Below are 14,052 nucleotides of genomic sequence, written 5' to 3'. Positions count from 1 at the left end.
AAGCGTGATTAACATGATTTCTCTTGCAAGGAGATAAATGTATTCTCTCGAGTTTATGCTCTGTAACTGTGCACAGAAATACTGTACACATTTAGTCAACTGTGATATGACAAGAACTTAATAAACAATATAACCCTACCCCCTCGCAATCTGTTTGCTTCCTCTGTGCCCTGTAAATATCTTTCTTTTCAATGTTCTCATTATTTTCCACTCATCACTTACATGTAGTCCTATGCAAACAACCTCCATCCCTCATTTACAGTACCTTCGAATTCAGTTGGAACGTCAGCTTTATTTTTCTTCACACTGGAGATAAATCTTGCACTGAAACTATTATGTTCAGATCATGATTCGTGACAGTCTTTTGCTGAATTCACACCACTGGCGCCAGCAATTTCTGCATTTGTTTTTATCGTAAATTGCGTGTAGAGGTATGAGTAAGAGCCTTGTAAATAAGCAAGTTGTCATTCAGTGAGATCTCCACTGCTCCATGGAGCTCAAGGCAGGAGAGCTCAAAGGCAGAGAGGCAGTATAGACACTTGATGCTCGTCTCTGACAGCTTGTTTGTAAATTAGCTATACATTTTTAGGTAAGAAATAGGCCATGCAGTTGCCCAATTATGATTCATTTCACATACAATTGCTGGTTTAAAACTTTGTTATCAATATATTCAATACTTCCAGTGCAGTGCATTTCTGTAGGCTACATCTCAAGTGATGTCAAGGGTGTATGCCTTGTACATGCCTACTTCAGATCAAACCGCACCTTTTTCTGACTGCCGCCATGTCTTATGACATTACCGGCAGCGGGCAATTCTTTTTTTGTCAATTTTGCCGCTCTGCTTTTTTGCTGTCTTCATCTCCTGCCACAGTAGGGAACGGTTGTTCCACCAGAGAGTATTCCAATTCACTGCAGAAAAAGCTCATTTATACAAATCAATCAAAAATGCATAGAGAGACAGACTCGAAGACCGGACCAAAAGAAGTGATTTATTTTCAGATGATATGATGAGTGAGTGACCTGTCTTTGGTGATGATAATAATAACGCAGATTAATGACAACTATCGCACCACGGGTGCGGCAATACACTACTGAAAAGTAGTGTTGCCATGGCAATGCAGGCAATAATGACGGCGGCGAATGCATTTTTAAGTTACTTCTGTGTTGGCTTCATTATTCAGAGCACAAGCTTCCTGCTTGGTTTTTCCTGCAATGTGTCTTTCGAAAAACAGCCTGAATGTTGTAGACGAGAACAGCCAACTGAGAATTTCGCCCTTGGATCAACACTTTCTACATACGAATCCGAAGAGTGAATTAATGGCCACATACTGATTTTAATATGACTGAGGACATATAGAACTGTTGGCGTGGTAATATTTAAGTATTACGTTAAAGCAATGAGTCAGCAACAGTGAACACTGCAGTGGAATGTGTTCGCGTGCGTTAATCTGCATACATATGAGAATGATGTGCAGCATGTGCTGTTTTGAAGACTTAAGGTCAACAATGTTGGTGCAGATGGGTCTTTGATATTTAATTCAATCAAGGGACATGCAACAAAAATGGCTATGTAACTCAGGCTGGCAAGTGAGCACTCGATTACCAATTAGAACAGGAATACAAAAGCTGGAACTGCCTCCGCCAACCAGTTGCTATTCACAGACTAATTTAATTTATTTAACCTGTTTTGTAAAGTCACTGTGACCATGACCTTTGAACACCTTTTAACGTAGACTAGCCTTCGCCCTACACCTCCCACCCAACACTCCCTGCTGACACGTGCCGCCCCAGCCTGTAGGAGTACTTGTAGTGACATATATCATCCCCCCAGATTCTGTGGTAGTGTGCAGGCACTTTACCACTGCTCCACCCAAGTGCCTGACATTTGCTCTTCTAAAGGACCGTCAGAGGAATGGATGGATGGATTGATTGAATACTTTATTAACAACGAGGCTAATTTGCCCTGTAGGCTGCTCAGCCACTCCAGTCTCTGCCCTGTCTGCACCGCACAGAAAGGACAGCTAGTGTCCTCATCAATGAACTAAGCAGAACTGATTAACTTTACAGTATCTTATAACGCACGCGCACACACACACACACACACACATGAATCAAATGGCCATGGAAAGTGCATAGCGTAGTAATAGAATAAATCTTCTGAGTTTTTTTTGTCTCAAAATAGGATCAATCCTCTGAGTTTTCTGTGTCAATCAGTGTGCTTGGCCTTTATGATGCTAGTTATAATGTGGCTTGGAAACGTGCACAGTCGCACACGCACGCACAGTCGCACACGCACACGCACACGCGCACGCGCACACGCACACACACACACACACACACACACACACACACACACACACACACACACACACACACACACACACACACACACACACACACACAGTGTGAGAGCCAAATGGAAAGTGCATAATAGGGTCAATCTTGTGGGTATTAAGTCTGTGGCTTCGACACGCAGACAAACTTACTATCCACCACACAAAGCTAGAGATATGCTTCAATTCCTCCCACACGGATGCAAAAAAACAACTCTGAGGCCTTTCTCCAGTCAACAGTAGCAGTCTGCATCTAAATATACACTTGCTTTGTTGTGCTGCCTTGTCTAGGCACTGATACAGTTAATCTGTTGCGTGTGTGCACTGGTGCTCTGGTAGGCGAGTGCAAGGCTCACATAACATGCTGAGAGCAGCAGAGAGGACAGTTTCACTCATGTGACAGGTGGGGGTTTCAGGAGGGGGGGGGGGGGATCAGTGTGATAGAAGTGATGAATCTATGAATCTATGTCGCTAATGATGCATCCACATCCTCATTATAGATCATGAGCTACTACTCATGAAACTATCAGCATATGGATTCAAAGATTCTGTAATTGAATTATTGAAAGGCTTTAATGAACAGGAAACAATGTGTTATGTTAAATGGTTCCTTTTCAAAGATTGAGACACTTACCCATCTGCCAGGCCCTATCTGTGGAGAGTGTGGGTCCAAGGTGGATCTCGTACTTAATGTGGCCATTATACTGTATGTTATGTATGACGCCAGTCATTTCTGACATCTTACCAAAGTGCAAATTATTTTCGTTTCCATTTTAGTCTCAGAGACTATAGATCTGTGTTGCTTAACATAAAATCTGAAATGCTCTCGCTTTACACTTCACCAGTTAATCTGACCATTGTCTGTGCCTGTTGTTTGTTGCCTTGGTTACAAAGTCCTTCAATGTGGCATCATAATACAGCATGGTTACTGCTGAAAGCAGAAAAATCATCATTTGCTTAGGAGGAGGAGGATGTATACGCTGCATTGTGCTAAATTTAGGAGGCATGCACATCCTCACACTCATATCTTGAAATCCAAGGGAGCTTTTTTGTCTTTCAGCAATATTACTGTGTATTAACAAAGGGATTAACAAAGGAATGTGTGAAACTGTCTTTCACATGAGAGAATTAACAGTTGTTTTCTGTTGTGAACAGTTCTTGATTCCATTCTTCCTATCGGTTGATAGAAAATTGCTAAATGGAATGGAATGGCAACAAGTATAAGCAGAAGAATATATATTTTTTAATTGTCTAATTAGTTTAGGTCAAACAGAAAATCAAACCATGCTTATAAAAAACAATCTCCTGTTTCACCTTTCATATTACATGGAGAGGAGCATTGAGGAAGTGCCCAATATTCTAGGGTGCAGCACACAACATGACAGTTCTATCCTGGTTTTAAGCTTTCAAAAATGATAACAAATGTTTTGTTATCATAGCATTTGAATGAATTTTAAAGTTGATTTCAAAAGTCTATCTGAAAGTAGGCCCTGGAGAAAAGATGAGAAAAGGATGAGAAAGGATGAGTCTTAACCGGCCACGTATGTGTCTTAACCGGCAACGCATGTCAGAGCCACGGGTGAGTCTTAACCGGCCACGTACTGTATATGTCTTAACCAGCAACGCATGTCGGAGCCACGGATGAGTCTTAACCGGCCACGTCGGACTAACGTATGCCCCCCCTCTGACTCGATATACTCTGCCTAGCTCGGACAGTTAAACACACACACACACACACACACACACACACACACACACACACACACACACACACGGTGCACCTCAGTGATCACCGACACTCTCCTCCGTTATAGACCAGCTCAGTGGCCTTGTGGTTTGAGTGTCCGCCCTGCGACTGGGAGGTCGGGGTTCAATCCCCAGCCGGGTCATACCAGAGACTCTAAAAATGGGACCCAGTGCCTCCCTGCTTGACACTCAGCATCAAGGGTTGGATTGGGGGTAAGTCCCTGCGACATACTAGCATCATGTCCAGGGGGTGTACTTGTACATCAAGCTGCCTCACGCTACAGAAACAGGAGATAGGCTCCTGCCCTATGGGCCTCATGGCTCGGCAAGGCTACTTACTCCTCCGTTGTATCAGTGAGTAAGTATAGCCTCGATACCCAGGCTTTCAGTGAGTAAGGTGTTAACTGCTAACGCTGTTAACACCAAGAGCTGACAGCCGGTACTCCCGTATTCCGTAGCCCCGTAGCTAAGCCTGTACCCGGGGACTGTCCATTGGACCGTGACATCAGAGTAGGGTACATTCCAAGAGTAACCTGTGACATCACACCCTGTGGCCATGCATGCTCAGTAACTTCCTCTCTGCCGAATTCACAAAAACCGCTTACATTTGAGAAAAGTGAAAAATGTCACCCATGAGTGTTTCACGTGGTAATGACCATATTATTCCTGTGGGTTCAGATTAATTGCTGAACCCACTGAGAAGAACAACGTGTCAGGGACACGACAAGACATTTGGGACAGAAGCAAATGAAGTCTGTTGAAACAGACAAGACCATTATCTGGCCTTGGTAAGCATAGCATAATTAACGTCCTCTGTCTGATACCGAGGTCAGCTTGATGCACATCACTACTACACACATCATATAAGTGACAAACTGCCAAAGCACAGCATGCTTCTCAAACTGGACCACATTGTAGTCAAATGCTGGATGTCTTCAGGCTCTGTCATGCAACTTTAACCCATTCAGGATCAGGACGAGAACCCCTTTTGGTGTTAAGGATTATGTTATACTTTAGCTATTGAAAAATAGCATATCTACAAGCTCATCGCGTGGCACCGAGTGCCGTGCTAGGAGCTTGTAGATTTGCAATTTTCTTTTAAATCGTGTAATTGTGGCTCAAATCTTTGAATATTACATTCTTTTAGACAGCCTGAGCGAATGTTTTTAACTCAAATGTTTGCTTCTTGGGGGGTCCCTGGAAATAGGATCCAGCAAAAAAACATATTTTCGGATGGGGTCCGTGGCTAAATACATGAAAATGGTTGAGGTTTTTCAGAAAACGGTCATAATTTAGAAGACATTTGTATAGAATCGGCCTCAGGTCTAAATGGATTAACGTTTTTTGCCTGTACAGCATGCAGTGGAAACGGTGCACAAAGCGTGCTGTTGAGGATAAATTAATTTGGCCTTGATTTATCTATTGACAGAACTTCTAAAGCAATCTTTCCACAGAGCAAAACAGATTGTTAGAAAATCCACTGCTTACAGTGAGTTTGTTATAATATCATTCCTCTCATGACAAACAACTCAACTTAATTTATCTTCAGCGATGCAGGTTATGAGAAATGTCACTGTAAAGTGCATCAAAATTCGTCAGCATCTGTGATATGAGCCGGTAACCGTGCGGGGGCTTTGTGTCGGAGTGTAAAATGTCACCTACTGTAGATATATAAAATTGCCCTTCCATTCGCTCACACATGCGATTAACATAGAGAATGCCAGCTGGCTGTCAGTATGTCCTGCGGGTTTCTAAAAGTCAGTAATACATTCCATTCATCACATCCGTTATCACTTCTGCCTCAGCCATCTCCAGTGCTGCCATCAATGAGAAAATTACATGGCAAAGGGATAGGGTGGTGAATTGTGTTGAGATTATATGAAATGGGAGCAACACGCTGCACAGGAGACCCATTATTTTCTAATGTACAGTGGAGAGGAGGTGCCAGATCAAGACCATGGCAGCGTCTACACTCCTCTTTGCACAAGCGACTCCATGGAAGATGAACATGTCTACAGTGGCAGCATGAATCAATGCTGAGGTGAAATATTAATCCATTTCCATGTAAAATTCCCCTTTAAATTTGCCATTTGTGGATGTTAGCAGGGGTTCTCTTTGAAGCTGAATGGCGCCAGAAGTATCCTACCCTTTTCGACGAAGACGAGTTTTGAGGGAAAATCTGACCCCAGCTTTTATTCTCCAACTTTACCAGCCCTCACTTCCCCTTCTGTGTATTTTTTTGTGTATAATGAAATGTATTTTGTTTAAAAGTGGCTAATGCAAACTCTACATTATAAACTACAGTTGGCCAATTAGAACTTGGTTATCCTCAATCAAATCACATTTATATAATCTTCAAACAGAAAGTGCAATACTCTTACAGTTATCCACTATTTAAACCAAAATTAATTATCACAGACAACAGAAAGCTACTGTATACTATATGGCAATGGCTAGGAAGTGCTAAGTCAAAGTCAAAACAAGCGTGTTTGTGAAGGTCTCTCTCTCTCTCTCTCTTTCTCTTGGAAGAAAACAGTATCGATGATAATGTGTGTTCGGTAAAGTTTTTTGATAATGTCGACACTATCGACATTCACTTGCTACGAATTCGACATTAGAGATGTTATAATAATAATAAGGGTAATAATAATAAGGGTAATATTAATATTAATATTAGTAATAATAATAAACTTTATTTATAGTGCACCTTTCATAACATAACAATGCAGCGCAAAGTGCTTTACAGAACAAATAAAGAAAAGCAGAAAGTTAAAGCATTAAAATCCAAGCAAAAATCAATAATAGCCTAAAGACATTCAAAAGAAAAACATTACATGAAAACTCGAAAAACATTAAAAATATAACTAGCAACAGGGAGATACAAACTCAGTCAAAAGCAAGGGTAAAAAAGTGGGTCTTGAGCTGTGTTTTAAAAATGTCTACAGAGGCTGCCTTGTTATGGTTATGGCTCATTACTCTCTGCCATGTACTTGAAACGTACATATTGCAGCTTTGAAATTCACCTAATTTGTAACACGGTGTTACAGGTGATCCATCTTGTACTCTTAATTGTTTGTATATGCTTTTATCTATGGCTACTCTGGGATACTTTATAGTCGTCTGTGGAATTGTGTTGCTAGGCAACAGCTTGGGTCCTAGTTGATTTCCTGTCAGCTACTGATAATGACACTGTAAACTGGAAATAAACATGGACCCATTTAGAAAGTTTATGTTGTCAAGTGTGAAAAGGTCTATCTCTCTGTTGACCTGATAATATCGATGCAATGACTGAAGCCAGTGGATTGCATCCATGCACTTTGTCTTGGTCAACACTCAACAGTCAACTAAGGCTGATTTTTTTCCTCTGAAACTTCTGTATGAATCAATCTGGAAACCCATCAGTAAAAACAAAATGACGAAAACTAATCCTTTGAATTTGCTGCAGAGCTTTATTAATCTGTTTTGAGACTAGAGATTAGTATGAATAGACCTTGAGAATGTACTAGGATGTGGGCTTAGATAAATAAAAGATGAAGGAGATAATATGTACCAATTTGTGTGAGTAGTAACGAAGAAAACAAATATTATAGTAACAAAAAACACAAAATTGTTGAAAATCTTGTTAGGTGGAAATGGGTGTGGCCTATATCGTAAGTTATGTCATGATCCAAGGAATCCAGAAAAATTATAATAATTAATAATAAAAGTTTCACACTGATCCGTCTGTCTGACCGATCTGTCGTGGGCGGGTGTACAATAGGCATCAACTTCCTTGATAGGCCAACCATATTTTCACGAGACTTTGCAGTATGGCAAACCAGTTAACCACAACATCGCGTGGTTACAAAAACACAGCTCCCATCTGCGAGTGCTGATTCAGTCTCAGCCACATGGTCCATATAACTCTATGGACTAGACCACAAGGAGGCCCGCTGTCTCAAGCGAGCTTGAGCCACGTGAGACATCACCGAGTTGCTGTGTCGAACGTTGCGACGTTCGATTGAGCCGACTCAATTGGGCCATTCGAGTTAGACCCGATAGACCTAGAGAATAGTAAATCATGTTCTGGCCAGAGAGTTTGCCCCGACTGTCACTCAAAGTGGCTACTGGCCAATCACAAACAACCCAAGCTCCCAAGCCGAGGGGCGTGACCATTTGGCACAAACCTGAAGTTTTTACAAACTTTAATTTTTTTTTACTTTACTTATCGATCTGTATCTGTGATTGTTTTTGCTGTGCCATCTTTTGCGCATGAATTTCCCCTGCAGGATCAATAAAGATATCCATCATTCTACGTGCCCAGTGTATGCCACTGCCAAAACGGCACCGGACCGGTCTAGTATCATCAATGCATCATTTTTAAGTCACTTTCAGCATCCTCTCCTAAATGCAGGGCTTAACTACTTTATATGAAACGCTGCATAGAAATGGCTCTGTGACTATAGTACAATGAATCCAGCTACCAGGTGTCACTGCAGGATTTCTTCACATGAGAAGCTTTATTTATCAGTGGGGTGAGGGGAGTCTTTTGCAGCTCCTCATAGCCGACAATTGGTCCTGAGTAAATGCATTGAGCACAAACAGTGCTTAATAACATACAGAATAATGATTCATAATACCCTCCTTTTTGCCTACAAAGCACTGAATGGACTGACCACCTCCCATACATCTCTGACCTCCTATCATATCCACCCTCCATTAGGACCCTCAGGTCAGCAGACAGACGACTATAGCAATTCCAGCGACAAAGAAGAGGCTCAGGGGCAACCGTGCTTTTGCTGTCGCAGCTCCTACATTATGGAACAGCATCCCCCTTGCTGTCAGGTCTGCCCCCTCCGTTGAGACCTTCAAGTCAAGACTCAAAACATTCTTATTGTCTGTCCACCTGATGCTCTTGCACTTTAATACATACAGTAGGATATGTGTGTAGCTTTTAAACTGCTCTTAACGTTTTTCTTCTCTGTACCATAACTATGCATTGTTGAGCATTTACTATGCAAACGAGCAGTAACACTGTAACGCGTTACGCAAAACCGCATCACGCTCTTCACACACCACACAGGCGACGCGTGTTTTGCCACTACACACACATTTTAAGAATTTATTTATGTCCACACAAAGGAAAATGAACAAGGACACAAACATTATGGGTGCAGTTATGTTACAATCACATTAAGCCTATGACACATAGATGAGAGTCGTTTTTAAATGTGCTATACAAATAAAGTTGATTTAATTTGATGTGTTTGTGAAGATAAACACCAATTTCAAAGCGTCAAATTGATTTTCATGCCTTTTGGTTGCAGCGCTTGGGTCAGTTGAGGACAGATATTGAACTGAGTTCAGTGGTCGGTCAATGCCAGCAATAAAACACCAGCCAAACACGTTGATTTAAATATTTCACATCACTGCATACATAATGGCTCAGATGTCATCCAAGACATCTCTCTTCGGCCAATACTCAGGGTCCAACACCCCCATTGGAGCCCAATCATCTGTGAATGTGGAGAAGACGACCATACGATGTAGCACTGCCTTGTCTGCCCTCTACTACCCAAACCGTGCAGCTTAAAAGATCTCGTGTTCAACAATAATGCAAAAGACTGTGTAAAGAAGTGGGAAACTGTCATCTAACCACATGCTTCAAAGACACGAAAAGAAGAATTGGAGCCCACACGGTCATCCCCTCCCTCGTCGTTCCCTCCTCTCAGGGCCACGCCCTTCATCCTCCCCTCACTCATTCGTGCCCCTAGTCCACACCTCCCATCCTCTCCACCCTTCCTCACCCCTTCAGCTCACCTCCGTAGTGCCCCTTCATCTCACCCTCATCCTCACTCCCCCCTTCCTTCACTACCCATCCTCATTTAATCATACGTGCCCCCTCGTAATCACTCCCTCCTCCTCACCTCCCCCATCCTCACCTGCCGGTCTCACATCATCGCCCATTCATCCTCACCGCCACCTCCCCCATCGTACCCTTCCATCCCTCCCCCTTCTCTCCAGCCACCATAACCAAATAACCAATGCATTTATTCTGACCGTTTCATTTCCCTCCTCCTTTTATGAATAAAACTTTAGACGATGTATGGTTTGAATGTGTGGTCTGTACTAGTGGATATGGGTGTGCGAGTTAGGCTGTGACACTTGGTTGTGAAAACCAACCAAAAGCGATTTTCGTGCTCGGACAGACCCAGCCAGCCAGCCAGCCAGGAACGGACACAGCCAGCCAGCCAGAGACACACATACAGTAGCTGTCTATAGGAGTTGCACCACTCAAACATAAAATAAAGAAAACTCTAAAGAGGGGCATACCACATATGAGTTATAAGTCATGCTGTATTGAGAACAGCAGTCAGCCTTTTCAGTACTGTGTCCATAATCTTTTGATTCTTATCTTCAAAGATAGCAACTCTCAATCCACACAGCATCATACAAAACAAGCATATTACTCTATCCCTTTCACACTTGTTGGATGTTATCTCAGAGTCATATTTTTAGTTATCACTAATACCCCAACGGTTTGCAAAATCAAAAGCAGACACACTATACAGAAATAGATATAGTGCATGCCATGGGGAATGTCAGAAACTACATTTCATGCATATTTACCAGACATACAAACACCCAATTGTCTTGGCCTCAAAGACATGCTATCCTTACACACAATTCTCAAAAATGGCATCACTCAAACAACAGTCAATCTCTGAGCAATAACAATATAGAATGTTAGCCGGCCATTCCTCATTCCACAACATTTCCTGAGTAACTTCTGCCTGCAACAAAAGGAAAAGTTGCACCTGTCATCACCTATCTATAATCTTTCAGAGAGACTGCCCTAAACAGCACTGACTAACCCTGCAGGGCATTCTTTTACTATACTGTATAACGTGAACGAGGAGCTCAATAAACATGGAAGATCACACAAAAACCTCAATGAACAGTGATTAGGTTTCTGAGAGAGAGTGACCATGAAAACAACTTATTCCAACACCATAATGAGGAAAAAAAATTGTACAAAATATTCTAAGCTGTCAAACTTGGATAAGCTATAGGTGTAATTTTAACATGAGGGAAAGTCCTGTCAAAATCTGACAGTTTTGAAATCGACAGACATATAGAAATATAATAATGATAATAGAAATAACATGAAAGTCATTCCATGGTCTCAATAACAACTCTCCTTATCTATAGTCATTAAGTTACATAAGTCAGGGCATCATTACATCAGTAATAACAAACTTGTGTACTGCCATAATTTTCAAAATATTCAAACATTTTCCCTTTTAGACACAATACTGTATGCCATCGATCAGCTCACAGATCTGTGAGCAGATGCAACATGAACGGCTAGAGCTGCTGCCTCCAGGGATCTAGTTGTGTACAAATTCTGAATCTATGTGGTCTATAGTTGCCTTGGGCCACCTGGGATCCAGGATAGGAGCCCTTCTGGAAATGCCATACACACAGCTGTGCATGCCATGCACACAGCTGTGCATGGCATGCAGGCCTTGTCTTCAAGGTCTCTAAAGACACCATCATCACTCATGCCATGGGTGAATGACATCAGTGTACCCTGTACAGCTGAACTGCATCCAGACTTCTAAAACACTGGAATTGCATTTGTGTGTAAATGAGGAATAGATGTAAAATATCATGTATCCTGAATTTCAATAATATTGTTGAAATCTGGTTGGCCAAATCCATATTAAAACAATGTTCTTACTTAAATGTTTCTCTACGTCAGGGAACGAGGCATGGAGTAATTTATGAGAATGAAGATGATGTGATTAATGCTTCACACTCCCATATCCACATAGTTAACAACTAAATTCCCCAATTCCTTGAAATTGTGACGGCAGTATAGCCCATTTCTTATAAACCTAAACTTCCATTATAAGTCCAAAGCCCAAAAGGTGCAGGTCATCGGTCTGGCTGTACTCTGTAGAAAAACAAATGTGCATATAGTGCATTGCAAAGTCCTCTTTAATAGTTAAAAATATTGAACTATGTAAGACTCATGTAACTCATGTGTGCCGCGCGGGAGATGGAGGTGCTAAGTGGCATGTGCATGTGTGTGTGTGTGTGTGTGCGCGCGTGCATGACTGTGTTGGTGTGTGTGTGTGTGTGTGTGTGTGTGTGTGTGTGTGTTTGTTAAATAGCTCCATATTCTGATAGTATTGATATTGATTGTTCAGCAACAGTCTCCATGTCTCTTTAGTAAAGCAGAAAATGCATGTTCAATATATACATACTGTATATCCAATCAGGAGAGAGAACTCGCAGGATACATATTAAGTGGAATTCATGGAAGTAATGACAACGAAATGAGCAGACAAATTTGGAACACTATACAATTAAAGCTAATAAATGTACTCTTTCATGATGATGGATGGATTGGCATGTATTTTCTGTTTAGCCTATACTAAAGAGGTGGAGAGATGGCGAGACCGAGAAAGAAAGAAGATTTTTGTCTATACCACAATGCTTCAGTCAGCAACAGCACCTGCATAGTTCTGAAATTGCGCCAGACTGAGGCTGAACCCATAGCGTGCTGGACAAAGATGCCGCACCAATTGCAATGGTGCGTATATCAAATAGGCTAGTATAAAAATGAATATTTTGCGTAGCCTCCACTGCAAAATATATTCTGACGAGATAAGCGCAATTTGGATCTTATTCAATATAATTGTATAACAGGCTATAACATTGACAAATTAATTTAAAACGGAAACTTTTCAAGTTCATTTAAAAGCACCCACGTATAGGCTGTAGTGTTTAACTTAGTCTGATAATGTGACATTATAGGCTAGCCATATATGCTGCAGCCTAACTTCCACAGAAAAGAAAAAAAGAAAAGACGGAAAAAACTATCTGAAAACATGATCGAAACGTTGTGAAAAAGATGCAGGCTGTCAATGAATGGGGCATTTATTTAGTCGGGTGCTCCACTTACAAATAATGTCACTAAACTCAGTGGTTTTCATGGGTGGGTTCTAATTGTTCTAATTAACGAGAGTTATCACAAACACCATGCGTTAAAGCTTTATGCCCAACTTACCTTGGCACAGATTCAGAATCTCTCAGTAGAATCCACTGGACTGCAAGAGTTTGGTTTCTCTTTCGAGTGCTTTGCGAAGTTTGAACCTTATAATAAAAGTAGGCTACTTTTATGTCAAATTATAGCGCCTCTCTCTTACCATCTGTTGTGCCCTGTACGCTACGCTGCGTGCTGGCGCGTCGAGATGTTCCTGTGCTTGGTGAGGGAAGAGGGCGGGGGTTACTGGCTGTCACGCACATGATGCACATCGAGTAGCCCTGCAGAAGAACGCGCACAGGAGAGAGGGGTCAGTTGATCTGATCGACACATGTGTATACTTTCAGACTGACAGGTGACCGTGATTTGGTGATGCCATTTTGGCGATAAAAAATCTGAAATGTACCTTTGACACAGATCTTTGTCACACTTTGTAGGATATATTATTCTTAACCCGTGTCCTAGTGTGCGCATGTTTAAGAACTCAAGTTGTTCATAAATTACTGGACATCACCTGTTTTCAGATAGAGATAACTTACCTAGCATTTTACGGTCTATACAATTATGTTAACATAGCTATAATTTAGAATTGGTTGTGATTGTGACATTCTAATCTTGACGTTACGTTTACACAGTATAGGCTTCAGTCAGTGCAACATGCAAGCATGCATGTGTGTGAACTTGTGAAGTGAAGCTGAGAACAAGTCGTGCTCTAACGTTTCCCGACTTGACCTAGTCCCCTAAGGTCTGCATGTCGACACATATCAATACACAAGAGAAAACATAGTAGGCTATAAATGCCTCATGCTGTGCAAGAAAGGAATGCATGATGCTCATATAGAAGATTAACATGTCATGTCCTCTGTTACACACTTTATTCATGATGCTTAATGCTCATATAGATAGAAGATTAAAATGTCATGTCCTCTGTTACATACA

At 41.5% G+C, this 14,052-nt stretch overlaps 1 protein-coding gene across 1 annotated transcript in view; it reads right to left on the bottom strand.

Annotated features, from left to right (window-relative positions):
• Positions 1-13,274, bottom strand: part of LOC308335636 (caM kinase-like vesicle-associated protein) — a 33,911-nt gene extending 20,637 nt beyond the window's left edge. The window contains exon 1 of the mRNA XM_080792740.1: positions 13,138-13,274. The gene's annotated coding sequence lies outside the window, so the exon portion shown is untranslated. The remainder of the gene's footprint in view (positions 1-13,137) is intronic.
• Between the last annotated feature and the right edge of the window lie 778 nt (positions 13,275-14,052).

The sequence above is a fragment of the Protomyctophum bolini genome (assembly GCF_963924005.1).
Source record: "Protomyctophum bolini genome assembly, chromosome: 2".
In the NCBI taxonomy this organism is placed as follows: domain Eukaryota; kingdom Metazoa; phylum Chordata; class Actinopteri; order Myctophiformes; family Myctophidae; genus Protomyctophum; species Protomyctophum bolini.
Note: the sequence above shows the minus strand (reverse complement) of the source record. Positions and strands in the feature narration are given on the sequence as shown.